Genomic DNA, 17,673 nt, shown 5'->3' on the forward strand with positions numbered 1-17,673 from the left:
AGCCTTCTCTCTTTTTTCTTGGTGAGTCTGGCTAAGGATTTGTCAATTTTGTTTATCTTCTCAAAAAATCAGCTCTTAGTTTCATTAACCCTTTTTACTGCTTTTTTAGTCTCTATTTCATTTATTTTTGCTCAGATTTTTATTAACTCCCTCCTTCTGCTGACTTTGGTCTTTGTTCTTCTTCTTCTAGTTCTGTTAGGTGCAGTTTAAGATTACTTATTTGAGATTTTTCTTGTCTGTTGAGGTGGGCTGTATTGCTATGAATCCCTCTTATGACTGCTTTTGCTGCATCCTATAAAAGGTGGTATGTTATATTTTCATTTCCTTTTGTCTCCACGTATTTTTTAATTTCTCCTTTGATTTCTTCATTGATCCAATAGTTGTTCACTAGCATGTTGTTTAGTCTCCACATATTTCTGACTTTCTCAGTTTTGTTCTTGAAGTTGATTTCTAGTTTCATAGCATAGTGGTCAGAAAAGATGCTTGAGATGATTCCAATCTTCCTAAATTTATTGAGGCTTGCCTTGTTTCCCAAGAAGATACAGTCTATCTCTCAGAATGATCCATGTGAACTTGAGAAGAATGTATTCTGCTGTTTTGGGATGGAATGCTATGTATATATCTATTAAGTCCATCTGATCAAGTATTTTGTTTAAATCTACTATTTCCTTGTTGGCTTTTTGTCTGGATGATCTATCTATTGGTGTAAGTAGGGTGTTGAGGTCCCCTACTATTATTGTGTGGCTGTTAATTTCTCTCTTTACATCTGTTAATAGTTGCTTTATGTACTTTGATGCCCCTGTGTTATATCACATACATTAGTTAAGTGTTATGTCCTCTTGGTGGAATGTCCCTTTTATCATTATATACTGCCCCTCTTTGTCTCTCATTGTTTTTTTTTAACTTGAAGTCTGCTTTCTCTGATGTAAGTATTGCAACACCTGCTTTCTTTTGTTTTCCATTAGCTTGGAGTATCGTCCTCCATCCCTTCACTCTAAGCCTGTGTTTGTCTTTAGAACTGAGATGTGTTTCCTGCAGGTAGCATACTGTTGGGTCTTGCTTTTTAATCCACCCAGCTACTCTGTGTCTTTTGATTGGAGAATTCAATCCATTTATATTTAGAGTGATTATTGATATATGAGGGCTTAATACTGCCATTTCATCTCTTGTTTTCTGGTTTCATTGTTTCTGTTCCTTTGTATTTCTGCCTGCCGTTTCATTTTGGTGGTTTTCTGAGGAGGTTTTCTCAGTTTTCTCTCTTTTTGTGAATTGTGGCTCTGCTCTGATTTTTTGTTTAGTGGTTACCATGAGGTTTGTATGAAAGATCTCATAGATGAAACAGTCCATTTTCTCATAACCTCTTATCTCCATTAACTTAAGCAGGTTCCATCCCTTTCCTCTTGCCCTTCTGAGTTATTGTTACAAATTATTCTGTTTTTAATGTTGTGAGTTTGTGACTTAAGTTGAAGTGTTTATAGTTACTTTTGATGCTTTTCTTCCCTTTATCTTTTAAGTTATAATTTAGTATTTGCTTCCCTGTTATGATAGACAGCTAGAGTTTTCTGATTTTTCTCTCCTTGCTCAAAGCTTCGTAGACCTTTGCCTTTTTGTTTCCAGTGTGTGGGCATCTTTATTTCTTGTAGGAGAGGTCTAGTGACAATGAACTCCCTCGGCTTTTGTTTATCTGGGAAAGCTTTTATTTCTCCATCATATCTGAAGGAAAGTTTCGCTGGATAGAGTATTCTTGGCTGAAAGCTTTTGTCTTTCTGTATTTTGAATATATCATTCCGTTCTCTTCTAGCCTGTGCCACTTCTGCCAAGAAATCTGATGAAAGCCTGATAGGGGTTCCTTTGTACGTTATTTTCTTCTGCCTTGCTGCCCTTAATATTTGTCTTTGTCACTGAATTTTGCCAGTTTTACTATTATATGCCTTAGAGAAGGTCTTTCAGCATTGATGTAATTAGGCATTCTGTTAGCTTCATGTATTTGTAAATCCGGTTCCCTCCCCAGGTTTGGGAAGTCTCAGCTATTATTTCTTTGAACAACCTCTCTGCTCCTTTCTCCCTCTCTTCTCCTTCTGGAATACCTCTAACCCTTATGTTGCTTTCCCTAATTGAGTCGGATATTTATCAAAGGATTCCTTCATTTAAAAAAAAACTTAGTTCTGTCTCCTCCTTCACCTGTAGCATATCTATATTTTTATCCTCTAAATCACTAACTCTTTCCTCCATAACATGAGCTCTATTCTTTAAGGATTCTAGATTATTTTTTATTTCATTAATTTTGTTTTTCATATCCAGAATTTCCACTTTTTTTTTCACTTTCAATCTCTTTGGTGAAGAGATTCATTTTATTCCTGAGCTCACTGAACAGTCTTTTTGTGCTCTCTTGTAACTTGCTGAGTTTCTTTTTGACAACTATTTTGAATTCTCTGTCAGTGAGATTGTAAATTTCTGTGCCTCCAGGGTTGGTTTCCAGAGAATTGTCATTTTCCTCTGATCTGAACTGTTGCTGTGGTTTCTCAGGGTGTTTGATGAACTAATCTTTTGTCAGGGCATTTGTAGTAGCATTAGGTCACAGATTCTACCTGCTACCACCTGGGGGAAGCAGGAACAATTTCTGGTCCCCACCCCATCTGCTGGAAGTTGTGGGGGTACTATGGGTGCATGCACTGGCCTGGGGAGCACTCAGGAGCTTGTGTGGACTGTGCTTGGTGGGCCAGGTGTCCTCTAGGGACTGAGCCAGAGCCTCTCCTTGGGGCCGCAGGGGCACAGTGGGCTCCCCTCCTCCACACTGGGAAAGAAATCATGAGCAGGCTAAGGGCTGCCACCACCTCTTCCTACACTCACCCCGGGGCACATTCCCAATTTCAGGGCTTTCATGCCAGGTTGGAAAGTGTTCGTGCATGTGCACAGGGCTGCTGGGGGAGGAGAGGGAGTGTTCACTTATCCCCACCACTTTCCAGAGAGCCAGTCAATCCACCCTCAGATGCATAGCTGCGTATGTCTCTCAGGAGTCCTGTTGTGCTGTGTAGGCTTCCTCTGTTGGTCAATGAAAGTACATTTGGTTGTAGTTCAAAAGGGGGAGAGACAAAAGGAACAACTCACTCTGCCATGTTGCTGATGTAACCATGGTAATCTTTCTTTCTTTCTTTTTTTAAATATGTGTTTTGTTTTGTTTGTTTTTAAAGATTGGCACCTGAGCTAACATCTGTTGCCAATCTTCTTCTTCTTTTTTTCTCTCTTTTCTTCTTCTTCTCTCCAAAGCCCCCTACCATGTAGATGTATATTCGAGTTGTGAGTGCCTCTGGTTGGATAATCTTTTTTACTGACATATTTTCCCCAGTTTGCTGATTGCCTTTCTACTTTGTTTATAGTGTTGTTAACACTAAAAATCTTTAAATTATTAACTAGATAAATATATCAATATTTTCCTTTATGGTTTCTACTCTGATGAATTCTACTTCAATCTCTTTTTTCTGTCTCCATCTAATATTTAACATCATAAAAAGGAAGCAAGAATATTGAAGAAGATTTTAGAAAAGTACAGATAGTTCATAACATACTCTGTTGATCCCTGCTAGACCACTTGTTCTCTATGTCTCCTTCAATTCCTACTCATTTGTGCTCAGTAACTACATGCTGACAGATTACCTTTGTAGATCTAAAAATGTTCACATACTGTGCAGATAAATAAATTTACTTTTGCAATTTTAAAGCAATGAAGCACCACTAAATTAATCTGGATCAGGCACACTGTTCTCACTGTTGATTAATCAGGCATCCTCATAAACAGTATCATAGACAAGCAGGAAGTCAGGCTAAAAAAAATCACGAGAGGACTAGACTTCCACTTCTGGAAAGATGGACTAGACATAATTCTCCCTATTCCTCTAAGCACAACTAAAAACACTGGACATTATATATAAACAAACATAAGATTCTAAAGGATGGAAAGAAGGCAGACCAGCTAGGGAACTCAGCCTCAAAAATTCTAGACTTGGAGCTGAAGAAACCAGCAATCCAAAAATACCAGTGGGTTCACACATAAAAAGCTCCAACTCAAGTTAAAGGACCAGAAAAGGGGTAGTCTAGCAAGACCAAAAGCTTTCAGAAAATAACCACTCTATATCATTTGAACACTACAGAGAAGCTGTGACCACCCCCCTCCATGCCCAGGTATGCCAGCAAAGGCCAAGTGGGGTACCTGGACTTCAGTCTTCACAAGACTGTAACAGGGCGCCCACTGAGGTGGTGTCAAAGGAGGCCAAATAGAGAGGCAGGATTTCATCTCTGGCAGTCAGCATCAAGGCTTCCTCTACCTGTGGTTTCAGTGAAGACCACAAAAGGAGCCTGGACTCTCACCCCCATCCAGCAGTAATGAGTTTCTCTATCAACCTCTGTTGACACTCGAGTAGGGCAGGGGGCATTCTCATTGTTACTGAGCAGGATTGGGAGTTCTCAATACAACTGAGTGATGATGAAAGTTCTGACTCTCCACTCAGCCTCCTCTGACACCAACCCAATCAGGAGTGGGAGGTGCACCTCATTGCTGGGTGGGGGTGATAAATTACGTGTATATAATGTAATAACTAGAGAGCAGTCACTAAAAAAAAACTGTAATAAAGAGATACATTCAAAAACACTATAAATAAATTAAAATAGAATTCCAAAAAGTGTTCAAAAAACCCACAGTAAAGAAGGGAAAAGAAAACACAAAAATGAAAAACAGAGAGAACAAAGACTAAAATGACATACATCAACCCTAACATATCAATACTTACGTTAAATGTAAATGATTTAAATACAAAAATTAAAGGACACACACTGGCAGAGTGGATTAAAACACATGACCCAGCTATAGGTTGTCTACAAGAAACTCACTTCAAATGTAACAATATAAGCAAACTGAAAGTAAAAAGATAGAGCTTTATAAAGCAAACATTAACCAAAGGAAAGGCTATATTAATATCAGAAAAGGAGCATATCAGAGCATAGAAAACTATCAGACACAGAGAAGGACATTATACAATGATTAAAAGGTAAACTAACCAAAGAGACAGAAAATCCCAAATGTGTATATCCCAAAAAACTAAGCTGCTAAATATGTGAGACAAAAACTGAGAGAATTGAAAAGAGAAATAGATAAACATACAGTTATATTGAAGACGTCCACATCCCTCTCTCAACAGTGATAGAACAACCAGCAGAAAATCAGTAAGGTATAGAACTCAACAACACCATCAACCAACAAGATCTAATCAACCTTTATAGAATACTCCACCCAACAAGAACAGAGTATACATTCTTATCAAGTGCCCACAGAACGTACACCAAGAAAGACCATATCCTGAGCCATAACAAAAGCCACAAGAAACTTAAAAGAATTTAAATCATGAAGAGTATGTTCTCTCTGACTACATGAAAGCAAACTAGGAATCAGTAACAGAAAAATAACATGAAAATCTCCATACTTGGAAACTAAAAAACACACTTGTACATAATACCTGGGTCAAAGAGGAAGTCTCAAAGGAAATGGAAAGATACATAGAACTGAATAAAAAGGAAAATACAATATATCAAAATTAGTGCAACATAATTAAAGCAGTGCTAAGAAAGAAATTTATAGCACTAAATGCATACATTAGAAAACAGGAAAAGTTTCAAATCAACAATCAAAGCTTCCCCATCAAGCACCTAGAAAAAGAAGAGCAAAATAAACTAAAAGCAAGCAGAAGGAAGGAAATAACAAAGAGCAGAAATCAATGACACTGAAAACAGAAAAACAATAGAGAAAAATCAATGAAACAAAGCACTAGTTCTTTGAAAAGATTGATAAAATTGAAAAACTTGTAGCATCACTGACAAAGAAAAAAAGAGAGAGAATATAAATTACCAACATCAGGAATGCAAACAGGGATATCACCAAAGATCCTGCAGACAGGAAAAAGATGCCAAGGGAATACTGCAAACAATTCTACACACATAAATCTGACAACTTCAACGAAATGGATCACTTTCGCAAAAAATACAAACTACCACAACTCACTCAATATGAAATAGAAGCATAACTCGTTTTAGTGCGCTTTGCTTTATTGCACTTTGCAGATACTGCATTTTTTACAAGACCCTCCACCAGCAAAAAGATTACGACTCACTGAAGGCTCAAATGACGGTTAGCATTTTTTAGCAATAAAGTATTTTTTAATTAAGGTAGGTACTTTGGGATTTTTAGACATAACACTATTGCACACTTAGACTATGGTAGAGTATAAACACAACTTTTATACGTAAAGGGAAACCAAAAAATTTGTGTGACTCACTTTATTGCAATATTCACTTTATTGCGGTGGTCTGGAAATAAACTCACACTATCTCCAAGGTATGCCTATAGATAATTTGAATAGCCCTAATAACTATTAAGAAAATTGAATTCATAATTTAAAAACTCTCCAAAAAGAAATCTCCAGACCCCCTTTTCACTGAAGAATTTTATGAAACATTTACAGAAGAATAAACACCAATGCTACACAATCCCTTCCAAAAACTAGAAAAGGAGACACTTCCCAACTCATTTATGAAGCTAGTATTAGCCCAATACCAAAACCAAAGACAGTACAAAAAAAGAAAACGATGGACCAACATCCTTCATGAATATTCCTTAACAAAATATTACCAAATATAATTCAGCAATCTATAAAAGGAATTACACACCATGAACAAGTGAGGTTTATTCCAGGAATGCCAGCCTGTCTCAATATTTGGAAATCAATCAATGTAATCTACCATGTTAACAGGCTAAAGAAGAATTACCTGATTATATTAAATAATGCAGAAAAGGCATTGACAAAATCTAACACCCATTCATGATAAAAACAGGAATAGAATGGAACTTCATTAACTTTATAATGAGCATCTACAAAAAATGTATAGCCAACATTATTCTTAATGGTGAAAGACTGAATGCTTTCTCCCTAAGACTGAGAACACAGTAAAGACATCCACTCTCACCACTCTTACTCAACATAGCGCTGGAAGTTCTAGAGAGTACACTAAGGCAAGAAGAAGAAATGAAAGGCACACAGATGGGAAAGGAAAAAATAACTGTCCCTCTTTGCAAATGTCATGATTGTCTACATAAAAAAAATTACAAGGAATCTACAAAAAACACTCCTAGAATAATTGAGTTTAACAAGGTCACAGGATTGAAAATACACATACAAATGTCAATTGTATTTCTACGTACAACAAAATTAAAAACACAATACAATATAATTGCTTTAAAAAATGAAATATGTGTAAATCTAAGAAAACATGTAATGGACTTGTACATTGAAAACTGCACAATGCTGATGAAAGAAATCAAAGACGATCCAAATAAATGAAGAGATATACTTCGCTCATGGATTGGAAGACTCAACATAGTAAAAATGTCTTTCAACAGGTGAATGGTTAAACAAACAGTGGTACATCTATACCACAGAATACTACTCCACAAAAAGGAATGAACTATCGATACTTGCAACAACCTGTGTGAATCTCCAGAGAATTATGCTAACGAAAAAAGCCAACTCGCAAAGGGTTACATACTATATTATTCCATTTAACATTCTTGAAATGACAAAATTATAGCAATGAAGAACAGATTAGAGTTTGCTTGTGGTTAAGGACGGGTAAGCAGGGATGGGAAGGAAATCGGTATGGCTATAATAGGAGAACATGAGCGATCCTTGTTGTGATGGAAATGTTCTGTATTTTGACTATATCGACGTCAATATCCTGGTTGTAATATTATACTATAGTTTTTCAAGATGTTATCAGAGGAAGAAACAGTAAAGAGTACACAGGATCTCTATTATTTCCTACAACTGAGTGAATTATCTCAAAATAAAAAGTTTAATAAAAATAGTCTTCAGAAATACACACTGTGGTAGTTCCTTTCCTTCCTGTATGTGCATGCCACTGCTTCATGGAGAAGTGGAAACTATTCCTTCCCTCTCCTTGAATCTGGGCTGGTCTTAGGGGTTTGATTAATTTATAGGACTGTGGAGGCTAGGACACAGCCTTTCACCTTCCACCTGTCCTCTTGAAAAACTTGCTCTGGTGGAAGCCAGACATTATCTAAGAAGTTCAACTACAATGAGACTGCTATGCATGGAGTAAGTGATGCTAGCCAGCCACTAGCCCAGGCACCAGACATGTGAGTGGAGAAGCCACCTTGGACACTGCAGCCCCAACAGATTCTTGGAAAAGAATCAAGGCCCCAGACATGGTCCCAGTCAAACTTTCACAGCTCTCTCCATCCTTTCAGCCATCCCATCTGTTGCCCCAGATATTATGGAGTAGAGATAAACCATCTCTTGCCCAAAGTGCTGACTTACAGATGTGTAAGCATAATATCTGGTTGTTGATTTATACCGGGGATTGGCAAACTTTTTCCGTAAAGGGCCAGAGAGTAATTTTTTAGGCTTTGAGAGCCACACAGTCTTTGTCACAACTACTCAACTCTGGTGTAGTAGCACAAAAGCGATCACAGACAATATGTAAATGAATGAGCGTGGCTATGTTCCAAAATTTTATTTATGGACAAGGAAGTCTGAATTTCATATAATCTTCATGTGTCATGAAATATTCTTTCATTTGAGTTTTTCCAAACATCTAAAAACGTAAAGTCCATTCTTAGTTCACAGGCTGTTCAAAACAGGTAGAAGGTTGGATTTGGCTCCATGGGTTGTAGTTTCCTGACCTCTGGTTCACACAATTAGGTTTTGTGATTTTTTTTTTTTAATACAACAAAGGATATCTGGAACACGCATTAAAGTATTCAGGGATAGAGAAAAATTATTTTGAAACTTATTCTCAAATTCTTCCAAAAAAGAAATAATACATGTATAGAGAGAGAAAAAGAAAACAATGATAAAGCAAATGTGGCAAAATGTTAATATTTGATGAAGCTCAGTGAAGGCTGTAGGGAATTCTTTAATCCTCCATCCCCACTCCATAACAAATGTTAATTAACATTTAGGTGTAGTTTCTTTCAGCATCAGTACCAAATTAAACATAACGGCTCCTTTCACTTTAGGTAAATACCAAAACAGCCCCACCAAGTCTTATAGCAACCAACTACCCTTTCTATAGTGACACTTATCTAATCGCTTCTACTGGTCAACATTAATGCTAACAAACTTACACATAAATGTTTCAATGTTCATTTAAGCTTTTAAAAAAAAGATCTGTGCATATATGTGTAGGAATATGAATGTTGGGGGTAGAGATGATAATTAATGATCCCTAAAAGCTCTGCAAACTAGAAAGATTAATTTTTACTCTAGTTGCGAGAAATAGCAAATTTTGCTGGCTTGCACAAACACAAGTCCATACACTAACAGATGGCAAAAGGTACCAATTTTCATTTCTGTATCCATTTTCTAACAACAGAAGATACTACCCTAGTAAAGAACTCTAGGAAATGAAAATGTTTTAAAATCATAAAGAAAAATGCATGACTACATATTACAAGATATGAACTCAGTATATGTGGTAGCTGCTTATGCTACAACTATAACACAGATTGTTGGGGGCGTTTTATTTTGTCTTGTTTTTGATTCAAGCTTCCACCTCATACTGATCTTTCTACTAATCAACTTTCACTGCATCAGGATCTACAATTTTCTGAGCTTCGTAACTACATAGAAACTAAAATGATGAATTATATAAAGCTGGTATGGTTTAAATCTGTGAAAAATGAGTATTAAAAACATTAATACATTATCCCAAGAAAATATAATATCCAAGTGTTCACAATAAGTCACAATATAAATGATACTACAGCTAGTGCCACATTATCCTCTCATAACAAAAGCAGCATTTAAAATTTTGTTCTTTAAAATGTGTAGATGTCTTAAGGTCTTTTAATTCTTTAAAATTCTTCACACCAAAACTGTAGCTATGAATTAAAATGTAGGCTTTTAAAACTTGAAGAATTTAACTAAAAGCTTTGAAAGTCCAGAGATTCCAAGAAATCAGCAGTTTCAGAATTAGAGTAAGTTAAAGGAAGAGAATCTATCATTTTCTTCCAAGAAGGAGGGGAGGGAGCAATGTCATATCTTCTATGTCAAAACCCTTGAAAACGCAAAACAGTGGAGTCAGTGAGAACTAGTCTTCTAATCTCTGTCCTTTCCTTATAATATCTTTGCACGGTCTCTTCAATTCCTACCCTGATTTCTCCAAGCATGCACACGGCAAGCCATCCTTTACCTTTTATTTTATAAACGTCTCTGAGTTTCGAGCCTTACCAAACCTATTGCCAATCCTACTTCCTCTTCCCAAAGCACTGGGCTGCAAAAGTCACAACAATAGAATTTTTTTGAGAGCTGCACTTTAGCCTGGAGATCTTGTACACAATCTTTTAATTTTACATATGTGTTCAGCTGGACAGCAACAGGGCCAGACTAGAAACCAGGGCTCCTGACCTAAATGTTCTTTCACTTTGCGAGCGTTGCTTACTTAAAGAATAAAGTATTGAATTGCACCCTCCAGGTTGTCTTTGTCATTTTACTGAATCCTAAAATCTCAGACTTGGAAAGAATTTTAAAGATCATCTTGACAGTCGAAACACCTACTTAGTCTAGATACATGAATCCATCCTATATCATGCCTGCCAAGCAGAGACCCAGATCCTCCAGCAGCAGGGAAACCATTAGCTCCACCCAGACTGCCCACTCTACCTTTAGACAACCCTGATTGTTCTTCCCTATGTTGAGGGAAACCTGTCTCCCTTTAACTTCTATCCATTGATCTCAATTCTGTCTCTTGGTGCCAGGCAGAATACACCTACTTCCATTTCCAAGAACAGCCTTTCAGATACTTCAAACAGCCACTCTATCTCATGAAGTAATTTCCTCTTCTCTTAAGCTAAGTATCTTCAACTTCTTAAACCTAACTTTGTGAAATTTTGACCCCTCCTAGTCACTTTCCTCTGAACTCATTCCAACTTGCTTATAACCATCTTAAACTAGGATGCCCAGAAGTGAAGATGATACTCCCAATGTAGTCTGACTAGAGAAGAACCACTAACTCTCTTTCTTAGAAATCTCCATTGATGCAGCCTAAGAACACATTTGTTTGTTTTGCATTGTTCTTTTGACAGCCACATCACATCTGACTCAAAGTAAGCTTACCAGTGACTAAAATCTTTTCCTTACATGTTAAGTCAAATCTCTTCCACTAGACACTTACATGGCAGGAATCTTTTAGACTCAAGTACATAGCTTTATATTTATCTCATTCAAAGTAATCCTTCTAAATTCAGCCCATGATTCCAGCCAAGTGAGATCTTGTGAGATCCTGGTTCTTGATTCATATAGCTACTATCCTCATAGCTCACCATGATCTGCAGATTTGAAATACATGCGTTCTATATTACATACAGGTAAAGTAACTGATAAAAGTAAACAGAGTAGGGACAAGCACCACACCTTGTGGTAAGGCTGTAGAAATGTCCCTTTGAATGTAAAATAACAAATTATCCAGTTTCCAGCACATATTTTTTCCACCTTGACAATATCACCATGGAGCTGAGCAAATCCTTTCTCAAGCTACAAATGTGGTATGTTTATCACATTTGCTTCATCTCTCAAAAGAGCAGATCTGTCAAAAAAAAAGGAACTCAGATTAGTCTAATAAGACTTTTTCTTAGAGATACCATACTGGTCTCTTTCATTATTAACTGTTTACAAACAAACCATGGTTTTTATCATCTGTTTTTGAATCTTCCTAAGGCTCAATGTTAACTTGTTTAGTCTGTAGGTTGGAGAATAACAATCAAAAATCACCTCTGCCCATCTCTAGGTTTTGTCTTTAGATCTCTCCTGATCTTGTTGGTTCTTCAGAAAAATCACCAGTGGAAATGTAAATTTTTCTTTTCCTTCCTTTGAAGTTTCTGAACAAAAAAGCCTTAGTGGAGTGATATTTCTTTTTTTTTTTTTAAGTTTTTTTATTTTTCCTTTTTCTCCCCAAAGCCCCTCAGTACATAGCTGTATATTTTTGGTTGTGAGTCCTTCTAGTTGTGGCACGTGGGATGCCGCCTCAGCATCGCTTGATGAGCGGTGCCATGTCCACGCCCGGGATCCGAACCAGCAAAACTCCAGGCCGCTGAAGCAGACTGCGCGAACTCAACCACTTGGCCACAGGGCTGGCTCCTATTTCTTTTTATTTTTAAGCCTACCTTTCATATGCTTTTTATTATTTTTCCTCTGCTTATCAAATTACATTTTAAAGCTGTAAATTTTTGTAGCTCTCAGTCTAGTACCAACTTGGAACTGCAGTGGTATTTTGCCTGAAATCCAATTATTTTTTCAATGCTTCTCTAGTTTGTATTTTGAATAGGTTATCTTAATTCTGGGTGATAATATTCAATATCTCAAAATCTGCTTGTTCATATAAGCAAATACCACATTTGCTTTCAATAAAAATATCAATTTCAGGGGCTGGCCCCGTGGCCGAGTGGTTAAGTCTGTGCGCTCCGCTGCAGGCGGCCCAGTGTTTCGTTGGTTCGATTCCTGGGCACGGACATAGCACTGCTCATCAAACCATGCTGAGGCAGCGTCCCACATGGTACAACTAGAAGGACCCACAACAAAGAATATAAAACTATGTACCAGGGGGCTTTGGGGAGAAAAAGGAAAAAATAAAATCTTTAAAAAAAAAAAAATATCAATTTCACTGTTAACAATAAAAGTATACTATGATTTCTCTCTTACTATCTCTGATCACACATATTAAGAATGGATACACCATGCTGGAGCAACTGAATATCTTATGGGAAAAAATGAACCTCGACCCCTACCTCACATCAAATATAAATATTAACTTGAAAGGGACCATAAATCTAAATGTAAATGCTAAACTTATAAAACTTCTAGAAAAACATAGGAGAAAATTTTCATGACGTTGCAGTAGGCAAAGATTTCTTAGATAGGACACAAAAACATCAACCACAAGAGAAAATATTGATAAGCTGGGTTTCATCAAAACTCAAAATTGTTCTTAAAAAATATTATGAACATGAAAAGGAAAGACAAAATTTGAGAAAATATTCATAATAAGTTTATCTGCTATTGTTGCATCTAGAATATGTAAAGAATTCTTACAAATTAATAAGGCAAACAACTCAATTTTTAAAAAATGGGCAAAAGATTTGAATAGACAGTTCGAAAACAAGATATATAAGCACATGAAAAGAAACTCAACAGCATTAGCCATCAGGAAAAGGCAAATTAAAATCAAAAAACCACTACATACTTACCAAAATGGCTAAAATTTTAATTAAAAATTTTGATACATATGTTGATTATACACTATCTTAATAACAAATGGGAGGTACATTTCAAGGCTGAAAATTACATTTCCATTGACATTTCTAAGAAAACAAACTTGATTATATAAAGTTCAACTCATATTAAGATAATATATTCATATCTAACAATTTGCTTAATATATCAATTAAATGTGACCTAATTTATCCACTCATTTAAATATAATTAGAAGCATCATAGGCAATTGGGAAAACTTGTAGCAAAAGAATCTCTTCTCCTTCTTACATCATTTCTTTTAGTAAACACTGAAAAATTGAATAATTCAAATTTCAAGTTAAAATGCATTCTATCTCAATCAGTGCATGACACCACATTTATTAAGCACCTACTCTACAAAGTCGGTACATGTTTGATTAATAAAATCATTTTCTAAAAACTTTACAGTCAAGGGTAGGAAAAAATACCATGCACACAAAAGCATCAAATATTGGAATTTAAATCCCACTGTGCTAAATATGCTGAAACTTCCCCCCAACAAACACAGCTGCTGCCTCACATTCTTCTTCCTTTTTCTCCTTTCCAGCCCTCTCTGTTTTCTTCATGATAGTATTTTAATTATAGTAACAAAGTCCTTTACTTTGTTGCTATAGGAAGGAGAAGGCACTCAAATTATAACACTGAAATTGTTTTATGTGGAATGGAGGCTATATATAGTCTTTGGGACCCAATGAAACTTCTGTCACATTTGTATCACAATCCAGTTTCTTTCAAACAAATTTTTCATCTCCAACATACTTGATACACCTGGAAAGTTGACAGCTCAAGAAATATTTTACATATTTGAATAATCAATGGCTTGCCAAAGAGACAAATTTATTTTTTTTGAGATTGCTTCAGAGATTTCATTCTCAAATTTCACGTAGAAGGAGTCATTCCAAAAGGCAATAAGTTTCTGTGTGAAATAGGAAATTCTGTCCACAATAGGCATACAACTTTGCCCACAAATTTAAACAATTTGACAAATTATGGCTTGAATCACAATTTTAAATTGAGGATCCAGGGGTAGAGGGTCTTATTATAGGATATCTAACACAGAACTGGTAGTGATTACCTTATTTGCTTCAGTAAAGATGCTATTGAAGTTGTCTTGCCCTATTTCATATAGATCAATTCCCTTGCTATTAAAAAGCATTGAGTTTCCACTCCTCTTAGACCATACCTAAAATTTCTGTCAAAAATCTCATAAAGAATCAGGAATAGGAATGCTACACTAAAAACCCAATCCTTCTACCAGAACAACTATTCAAAGTCCATACATAATCAAAATTGAATAAATCTTTGAAGATTGAAAAAACAAGGAAAGACTGAGAAACTGCCACACACAACTAAATGCAATGTGGTATCCTGGAATGGATCCTGGAACAGAAAAAGGGCATCAATGGAAAAACTAGTGAAATCTGAATAAAGTCTGGAGTTTAGTTATAGTAACAAACCAACATTCGTTTCTTAGTTTTGACAAATGTACCACGGAAATGTAAGATGATAACATTCAGGGAAACTGAGTGTTAACATTAAATGTAAGACTGTAAAGTACCATGGAAATGTAAGATGACAACATTTAGGGAAACTGAAGCTGAGTGAGGAGTATACAGAAAAGCTCTGTACTACCTTTCAACTTTTCTGTAAATCTAAAACTATTCCAACATCAAAAACAACTCCACAAAAAGCAGAATTAGAAGGAATTGTACGTAGAATAAAAGGCTTTTAAATCTGAAAACAAAAAAACAGGACACACATATCAATAGGAAAAAATAAAAGCTCCAGTCAGTAAATAGATAATAATGCACACGAGTTAAAAAAGAGGAAAGGCAACTAGTTAAAAAATAAAAGAAACATATTAAATTCACAAAACACTTGGAGATTAAACAACTCACTTCTAAACAACACATGGGTCAAAGGAGTCAAGAGAAATTTTAAAATATTTGAACAAATAAAAATGAAAATAGTACTTACCAAAAGTTTAGGGATCCAGCAAAGCAGTGCTTAGAAGTATAGTTATAGCAATGAATGTATATATTAGAAAAGAACAAAGATCTAAAATCAATAATCTAAGCTTCTAATTTAGGAAACCAGAAAAGAGCAAATTAAATCCAAAGCAAGCAGAAGGAAAGAAATAATAAAAATTAGAGTGGAAATCAATGAAAGTGAAAACAGAAAATCAATCAAAACCAAAAGATCATTTCTTTCATTGAAAAGAAACATCTTTCATTGAAAAGATCAATGAAATTGATAAATTTCTAGCCAGGTTAACAACCAAAAAAGAGAAAACACAAATTACTAACATCAGAAATGAAAGCAGGGCCATCATTACTGATTCTGTGGACAGTAAAAAGATCATAAAAGAGTATTATGGGGGATGGCCCCATGGCTCAGTGGTTAAGTTCGTGTGCTCCACTTTGGCAGCCCAGGGTTTCACCGGTTCAGATCCTGGGCGCAGACCTAGCACCACTCATCAAGCCATGCTGAGGCAGTGTCCCACATAGCAGAACTAGAAGGACCTATAACTTGAATATACAACTACGTACTGGGGGGCTTTGGGAAGAAGAAGAAGAAGAAGAAGAAGAAAAGATTATGAACAACTCTTATGCCCACAAATTTGATAACCTAGATGAAATATAACAAATTCCTTGAAAGACACAATCTACCAACCCCCCTACAATGAAAAATAGATAATCTGAACAGCACTATATCCATTAAAGAAACTGAGTTAATAATTGATAGCCTTCTAAAACAGAAAATACTAGGCCCAGAGGAGTTCTCACTGGTGAACTCTACCAAACATTTAAGGAAAAAATTACACTAATTCGCTAGACAATCTCTTCCAAAAAATAGAAGCAGAATACTTCCTAACTCATTTTACAAGCCCAGCCAGACAAAAGACATTATAAGAAAGGTAAACTACAGAACAGTATCTCTCATGAACAAAGACACAAAAATCCTCAAGAAAATATTACTAAATCAAATCCAACAACACATTAAAAAAAAACTATACACCACTTTATTCCAGGCATGCAAGGCTGGTTCAAAATTTGAAAATCAATTAATGTAATACATCTCTTCAACAGACTAAAAAAGAAGAATCATATGATTAGATCATTAGATGCACAAAAAGCATCTAAGAAAATCCAACACTCATTCATGATAAAAACGCTCAGCCAACGAGGAATAGCGGGAACCTCTTAAACTTAGTAACAAATATCTACAAAAAACCTACAGCTAACACCATACTTAATGGTGAGAAACCACATGCTCTCCTACTAAGATCAGGAACAAGGCAAGGATGTTTGCTCTCACCACTTGTATTCAAATCATACTGGCAGTCCCAGTTAATGCAGGAAGATAAGAAAGGGAAATAAAAGGTATACAAGTTAGGAAGGAAGAAATAAAACTGTCTCTATTTATGTATGACAAGATTGCCTATCTAGAAAATCCCAAAGAATCCTGAAAGAAATAAGCAATCATAGCAAGATTGCAGGATACAAGCTTAATACACAAAAGTCAACTGCTTTATTATTTACCAGCAATGAACAATTGGAATTTGAAACACAATATCATTTACATTAGCACTAAAAAATGAAATGTATAAATCTAACAAAATTATTATATATATATATATATATATATATATATACACACACATACACACACAAGATCTACATGAGGAATACTGCAAAACTCTCATGAAAAGAAATCAAAAAAGATCTAAATTAATGGAGAGATTCTCTGTATATAGATAAGAAGACTCAATATTGCCACAATATCAGTTCTTCCCAACTTGATTTACAGGTTCAGTGCAATCCCAATAAAGATTTAAGCAAGTTATTTTGTGGATATGGACAAACTGATTCTAAAGTTTATATAGAAGCAAAGGACCCCAAACAGCAAACACAATATTGAAGGAGAAGAACAAAGTCAGAAGACTGACTCTATCCAACTTAAGGACTTATGATAAAGCTGCAGTAATCAAGACATATAGTATTGGTGAAAGAATACAAATAGATCAATGGAAGAGAATAAAGAGCCCACAGACCCACACAAATATAGTCAACTTATCTTTGACAAAGAACAAAGGCAATTCAATGGAGAAAGGGTAGTCTTTTCAACAAATTGGGCTGGAATGAAGAATCTAAACACAGACTTTTACATCTTTCACAACACCAAAAGCATGATGCATGAAAAAAAACTGAGAAGTTGGACTTAGGTAAAATTAAAAACTTACACTCTGTGAAAGACACTATTAAAGAGAATAAAAAGACAAACCACAGACTGGGAGAAAATATTTGCAAAATACATATCT

General features: G+C 35.6%; 1 protein-coding gene across 45 annotated transcripts in view; it reads right to left on the reverse strand.

The window, feature by feature from the left end:
* EHBP1 (EH domain binding protein 1) overlaps positions 1-17,673 on the reverse strand; it is a 479,572-nt gene that overhangs the window by 300,218 nt on the left and 161,681 nt on the right. For 4 of the 45 annotated variants that reach the window (XM_070572589.1, XM_070572587.1, XM_070572588.1 and 1 more), the window contains exon 1: positions 11,478-11,649. The exons of the other annotated variants lie outside the window; for them this stretch is intronic. The gene's annotated coding sequence lies outside the window, so the exon portion shown is untranslated. Of the gene's footprint in view, positions 1-11,477; positions 11,650-17,673 lie in introns of those variants that run through there. 45 annotated transcript variants of the gene reach the window in all.

The sequence above is a fragment of the Equus przewalskii genome, chromosome 14 (genome assembly GCF_037783145.1).
Source record: "Equus przewalskii isolate Varuska chromosome 14, EquPr2, whole genome shotgun sequence".
Lineage (NCBI taxonomy): Eukaryota > Metazoa > Chordata > Mammalia > Perissodactyla > Equidae > Equus > Equus przewalskii.